This window comes from Phragmites australis, chromosome 14 (genome assembly GCF_958298935.1).
Source record: "Phragmites australis chromosome 14, lpPhrAust1.1, whole genome shotgun sequence".
Taxonomy (NCBI): Eukaryota; Viridiplantae; Streptophyta; class Magnoliopsida; order Poales; family Poaceae; genus Phragmites; species Phragmites australis.
The window spans coordinates 13,251,797-13,259,292 of NC_084934.1; the positions used below are offsets into that span (position 1 = coordinate 13,251,797).

The 7,496-nt window shown below is 41.8% G+C and overlaps 1 pseudogene; it reads left to right on the plus strand.

Annotated features, from left to right (window-relative positions):
* Positions 1-217: 217 nt before the first annotated feature.
* On the plus strand, positions 218-6,448 carry LOC133890249 (uncharacterized; annotated as a pseudogene).
* The last annotated feature ends 1,048 nt before the right edge of the window (positions 6,449-7,496 follow it).

Genomic DNA, 7,496 nt, shown 5'->3' on the forward strand with positions numbered 1-7,496 from the left:
TACCTCTCAGGTGTCCTCTCCACTGTCTATAGCTCCACTCACTTGAGGAGACACCTCAGCCGACTCTACCTGGTCTGAGTGTCACAGTTGGTCCCACACCTCTAGTTCACTAGCCTGAGTTTGGACTTAGCTCTATAGAATCAACACTTAGGTCTATGAATGCTCAGATATCAGATAGCCGCGGAGGTGGCCGTGCAGAGTGTTGTTGTTTCTATCTATGAGACTTGCTGTTAGTGCACCTGGTTCGGAGGATCCTGTTGTGACGATCGCACCTACTCCTGCTCCTGCTGTCAGTGCACCTGCTCCGGAGGATCCTATTCTGACGAGCGCACCTACTTCCTCTACGAGACCTTCATCTCTGGACTTTGATGCCCTTTCTGCTTCTAACATGGCCGAGCACGACTCTGACTCTGGCTTTGGCTCCGATTACAAGTTCGAGGCCAAAGAGGTAGATATTTAGGGGGAGTAAAGGGAGTAGAGTGCTAGATATGTGATATCTTATGTGGTTTATGTATGGACAAGCTATTTGTATGTGTCGATAAGTAATGTAATGTGTCTTGTATTGATTTGGCATGGCCTTTGTGCTTAGGTGCTAACTTCGAGCCTCTCGACCTCGGAGGTGGAGCTAAAGGTGGGACCACAGAGCATCGGCCTTGACCTGCACTCTTCGACAGAATGGCCTTTCAACAATGATGCGAAGGAGGAGCAAGATGCAGCGGCCGTAAGCGTGCCCAGGAGGAGGATGAGAAGCTGGCTCGTAAACTGTGCGCTGTGGAGGAGCAAGAAGCAGTGTCCCGTAAGCATGCCCAAGAGGAGGTGGATGAGAGGGTGGCCCGTCAGTGCGCTATGGATGAGCACGAGAGGGTTGCCCGTCAGTGCGCTGCAGAGGAGGCCGAAGGCTCAAACGGTAGTGGCGTTCAAGAGTCGGACTTCAATGTCTTTTGACACGCCAGTGAGCCTGGAGCATAAGTGACGCTGCGGTCGATCAGGCGTGGCCGGGTCCTCCGCTACACTACCATTAGCCCCCTAGTGTCCCAAAATGTACTCATGCCATCAGCTGTCCGTGCAGAGACACAATGATCATCGTAGGAGAGGTAGATGGATACTGCACTAACTCAACTCAACCGACTTTTCAGGGGGTGACCTGTGAGAACTATTATATATATATATATAGTGTGTGTGTGTGTTTGTCGATGCCTATGACTTGTAATATGTGTTCACTCGAATATGCCCAAGAATGCGGGGAGCGTTCCCAAGTTCGAGGGAATGAACTATTTCCCCCAAAGTTTGGGTCACCGCTTGTGAAGGATTTGAAAGACCTCTTAGTGAGCTTCAAGTTAGATGGAATGTGATGAGGACATCTCCACTACTGTTACACTCACTACACCAACATCTGCTACCACTTCTCAAACTATACAAGGACCACTCACTAGAGCTTGTGCTCGTCAACTTAATCATTAGGTGAATGCGTTCCTAGGGATGCATACAAATGTTTTAAAGAATTGGATACTATTTTAATTCTTGTGATGATTTCCTTGTCCTTAGGAACTAGGGAGAAGAACCAAATATGCCCAAGTGCAGAAGTGGAGTCACCAAGTGTAATACAAGTCCTATCCATGAGTTCGATTCGGATTCGGCTGCATGACAAAATCAATTTAGTTCGGCCATACCGACTTCATCCGGACTCCGTTTGCGACATTCTAGGACTTCATGGAAAGATTATTAAATCTACTTTCCAACGGATTTGGCCTCATCTCCAAATTCAGCCCGAGTCGATCGCTATCGTAAATTTAAAACCAAGTCAGTTTCTGCAAACAGGTGCTGCGCCACCTTATTTAGGTCCTGTGGGCTTTGTACCAAGTAGAGCCCATGAGGGGACGTCCTAGGGTAGGATTACGACCCCAACACCTCCTCGTCATCCTCTACCCTTAGATACCCAGCAACCACTGCTGAAGAGGTGGGTTTTGTTAGATTGGTTTAGCTACGTGCAAATTTTGAGTCTTCAAGTTGTGCTGGACAGCCACCCTATGAAGATCATCAATAGAACACCACTTTGTTCGTTTTTCAAAATCTTTGCAATTTCAGATTGCTTTTACTTTAGTTCTTGCTTGTTCTTCGGTTGCTCGCAGGAATTGAACCTCATGTTCAGGTTGATCATGCTCACGGAAAGGTCAACAACCCTCTGGAGTTGGTTTAGCGATTGCTAAGGCGCATTGTCGTCGTACAGTGTAGTCGGATTGTCAAAGTCACTTCCACCAAATCGAAAGAATCTGTCTCATCGAAAGATTAGGACCAATCCCCTTATCAGAATGGAAAATGTCTCAAGGTGGCATCATTCGAGATCCTGATGGTGCTCCCCAAGCATAAGTATAGCATTGTCGTCTCATTTCTTCATGAGAAGGACCTCGATGAATGGAGCTTCATGAAGCGGTGGGGAGTATATAATGACCTCGAAGAACTAGGGCAAAAAGTAGAACAAAAAGAAAAATTGTATTGATAAGAGATCGATTGTGTGTTGTTTCAATCGGCCTGCACCCCTTTTTCTATTTATGAGGGGCAGCATGGACTTCTCCATCAAGGATTGGACTCTATCTCGTCCTTAAACTAAGTCTCTAGCTATTTCCTAAAATAACATGGCCAAAATATCCCAAACATGCGGGATTGTCCAACCCAACAAGCCTCCCACGCAGGGGACACATTTATATGCCATAAACAAGTCATATTCGGCTAAGAATATGAAAGAGTCCAAATAGAACATAGAAACCAAACCAGTCTGAATCAAAATGTGAACAACGGATAAATTGGTGTGAACAAAATGCTATCACTGAACTATCCGGTGAATTTAATCTTCGAAAACCCTAGACTGCAAGCTTTGTTCTTACCGGATAAATCGGTGTGAACAAAATGCTAGTGCCAGAGTTTTATGTTTATACTGTACAATTACTTAGAAGCGTTTCAGGAAATCCTTCTTAATACCGAATATTCTGATGACCTACCGGAGTTTTGCTCTTTATCTGGTGTTTACAATCTTCTGCTGCAACTCCTTTCATCCATCTTCTATACACCTAATGATCTGGTGATGACACCAGAGTCTTTATCGGACTAAAAGTCAGAGAGTAAACTCTAATTTAAACTCATTAAATGATCCTGTGTTTAAAACAAGCTATCATTGGACTATCCAATGTTCGCATTAATTTTAACCCGAGCCAAATTTGAGTGTCAACATTAGTTTATAAGACCTAATCCCCTAATTCCATAGTTCATACAATTTACAATTGCATAGCATCACATTCGGCAAATTGCCCCCCCCCCCCAAACACTTTGCTTCACGCTCCGCCACTACACCCCGCCTGCGAAAACTGGCTAGTGCACGTGGCACTTACAAAATTTCGTGCGCCAAAAAGCCACCCCGCTAGACAGCAACCCAAAATGGATATGCGACATGTCTATTTTGTGCATGCCTTCCCAAAATATTCCCTGCACATGCCACACCACACCAAGGGTGTTTTGGTAAACAACTGAGGGAAACCCGCAAAATATCCCCAATCTTCCCCTCGCCGCCATCCCCAATCTTCCCCTCGCCGTTCCCTGCCATGTCCCTAATCTTGCCCTCGCCACCCTACCCCATCCCCTTCTCCCTCCCAATGACCACCAATGACCAATCCTTCTCCCTTCCAAGACCTCGATGGCACCAGGGCGGAAGGTGCCACCAATTCAACGGAAGTTGGCAGGTACCTTGCTTCCCACGTTTCGTAGGCATCAGTCAATGGAAGACATGAAATTGTATTTAAAGCTTACTGCACACACATAGTATTGCTATATACTTGGATGCTTAGATTGAATTGACTTGCTTCTAAAAGCATTTCAAACAAACAATCTTACACTTATTTCTTTTTTACGAATGTATAGAAGATCCACTTACCGAATATGACAAAATGAGGGCTCAAACTATAATGAGGAACAATCAAGTGTTGCACAGACTTGGTGCCATTACATTAGCATGAATAGTTAACAATACATTTCGAAAGAGCAAGCGTAATGGTCCCAAAGATTCAGGTTCTTTGAGAACGAGGACTTTGAACAAGAGGAAGTTGATAAGGTATTAATTCTTCTTTGCATGTGCAAGTTTGTGCTATCACTGTTGCAGTGTTATCTCTCATTAGCTTTGATTATGCAATTTGTTTAATTTGGATCTAATTCTTCTTGTATTCTACCTATTGAGGCCTCACAAGTTTCTAAGGATCTACCTAACAAGAGTTCGAAGTAGATTGGGAGCATGTTTGTTGGAGGAGCAAGAGCATCAAAGAGAATGGCGTGGCACCTGAGCAACAATTGTAACCTACTAGAGTCACTAGGCAAAAGACAAGGGAATTGACTTCAATTGAGGAAGGTTTCCATGGTACGAGTCCGGATCCACAAGAAGTGCCCACCCTAAGCATGTCTACTGCCACGCACGATGCATTAGTATCTGCTAATTCTCCAACCCAACATGAGGACCAGATCTAGATAAGCGATCAAAACAAGTGATTTTATCTCTTTTGTGCAAGGAAAATATTCTTTGCACTATTGCAATTAGCAACTAAATGATTTACATTAACTCTATGAATGTAATTTTGTCAGGTGCACCAATAGCCAATAATACACAACAAGGGCAAAGGGGAAGAAGAATGGGAAAAGATCTTGATAGGATAAGCTAAGGGTTATGCAATAAGATTGCAATCCATATTTCTAAAGGGAAGAGATAGCCGGAGGCACCTATGCAAGTTGCAAATCTTGCATCATAGAGTGGGATCATACTTAGGCAGCATATACCAATCCTTCCACACTGGAAGGAGTACAAGAAGAATGAGTCTCATCTTGCAAACTACATTGGCAAAGTTGTTGTAAGTCAATTTCTATTTTACTTGTTCTATCAAAGTTCATTGTATCCTTTGCATTCTCTTTTCCTGATGTTCATGCTCTTTACTAGGGTCAACTTACCATAGACACCAATAGTAAGGCAGTGAGAAATGCATGTGCTGATATGCTTAATGAGGTACATGCTAAAAAAAATAGTACTTCAATGGTGTACCAGCAAATGAAGTGAGAAACATATCGTCTGCGAAGTGTATGATTGACGCCTAATGGACAGAACTTGTGGAGATGTGGTCAAACTCAAAGCACAAGGTATGATAGAACTTCAAATTGCCTAAACTATGTATTGCGTGTAGTCTGTGTTTATTAAGATGTGAACTCGGTAGTGGCATATATAACTGAGATGTGAACTCAGTTTTATGCATCAGTTCAGTTTAGTTCTTGACAACTTCATCAGTTCAGTTCAGTACCTAAACAATTTATTTTACAGTGTTTGATAAACATGGATGTAGACATTCATGATGTACTGTTATTAATTATTCCTTTGTTTTACATGACATTAGTTCATCACAAGCGATATGTTACTGTCATCGCGATATGTTACTATCATGTGTTACTGCCATGTAGTTCATATGAGTCTTGTTCAACTGAGTTTCGGATTTGGATTCCTCCTATGTTACAAATGTTGTTTGTCAATCAGATAAAAAATGTGCAATGCAACCAACAAACCATTTTTCAGAACACTTAAATTTAGCATGAACCAGAACATATGGATTCATGGTTAAGCAAGATGTTTGCTGCTAAACTGCATACTTTTTGTTTAATAAAGTTTGGACATTCTTGTAAATGTATTTTCATGAAAGTCAAATCCTTGGAGTATTTTTTAGTATTTAGTATTTTTATTAGTCTACCTTACACAAATGTATAATCTGTAGGACAAGTGTATCAAAAACAAACTGAATCGTGAGAATGTCCAGTTTCAGCAGCGGACAAGCTCTTGGTGATACATTGCACATGCCCATGTCGTGGTAAGAAACTAAACAAATGATGTTTGTGATCACTACTAATGAAATCCTAATCTTGTTCCAAGCTAATAGTTTGAAATTGCTGCACTTCATTTTAGAAGCAAGACAAATATAAAGATGTAGAGCCCACCACGATTGATCTTTTCAAGGACTTCCATTGCAGCTTTATATTGGTTTTAGTGAGCTAGTAAAGAAAGCTATTGTAAGTCCTTGTTTCCTTTTTTTCCTTTTCTACATGAAGTACACTTGAAAAAATTTGAGTAGAAGATGGGAATCTGAGTTGTAATCCTTCTTTTGTTAGGCTGATATGGAAGCAATCATAGCTGAACCAGCACAAGATGGACAAGAACCAAAATCTGCTAATGTAGCTGTTTCTCAAGTTCTACAAATCAAGTACACTTCTTAAAAATGTGGGCCTTCAGTCAGCTTCCAAGAAAAGTTCCAGAGGTGGCGTTTCTTTGCAGGTAGAACAGCTTCAGGCTAAACTTGAGGCCGAGAAACAAGGAGCAATAGAACTTCGACAACAAATTGATGCTCAGCAACAAGAATTGGATACCTTGAAGAAGTAGGCATAAGAACTAGAAACAACAATGAAAAACCAGTCAGAAGAGATTGAGAGTTTGAAGAAGACAGCATAAGAAAACTAATATCGTCCTTCATCAACTAAGCTTCAGTCAAGGTTAGGTTCATCTACTCTCTAAAATTTCTGGGTTCTGCTTATCAGTTTGATGTAGCTCCAACTGTTGGTGAACTACTGTGGTTTCTATTCCCATGATTTTAAGACCTGGGAGACAATATATTCTATGAACTTGTGGCTGTTTCATTCTATCTAGGGTCTGTGAACATTATTATTGTATTATGGTCTATGGGAGCTATGCAACTATAAATCATATGAACTATGGAATTAGGGTTTATAAACTAGTGTTGACACTCAAATTTGGCTTAGGTCAAAATTAATGAGAACACCAGATAGTCCGATGATAGCTTGTTTTGAACGCAGGATCATCCGATGAGTTCAAATTAGAGTTTACTCACTGACTTTTAGTCCCGTGAATACTCCGGTGTCATCACCAGATCATTTGGTGTATAGAAGGAGGAGAGGAGTTGCAGCAGAAGATTGTGAACACCGAAAAAGACCAAAACTCCGGTAGGTCATAGGAACATCCGGTGTTAAGAAGGATTTCCCGAAATGCTTCTGAGTAGTTGTATGATGTAAACATAAAACTCTGGTGCTAGCATTTTGTTCACATTGATTTATCCCTTGAGAAAAAAGCTTGAAGTCTAAGGTTTCTGAAGATTGCATTAACCAGATGGTCCAATGATAGCATTTTGTGCCTCAAAATGGGTAGAAAAAAACCGAAATGGGCCTCAAAATAGGTTCGATCAAAACTGAATTGGGCCTCAAAATGGGCTGAGCCCACATTACTTGGGCTCAACAATCAACATAGACTTAGCAATCGCATAGGTCTTTTCGCTAAATCGTGACGACACACGTCAGATCCATAATTCGTCACAACATTTGGCCAATTCAGATCCATGTCACTAGGTTGCAGAATTTATGACGATCGCTATCCACATGGCAGCACCGCAACCACCAACTTGTGACGTTTTTTGTTT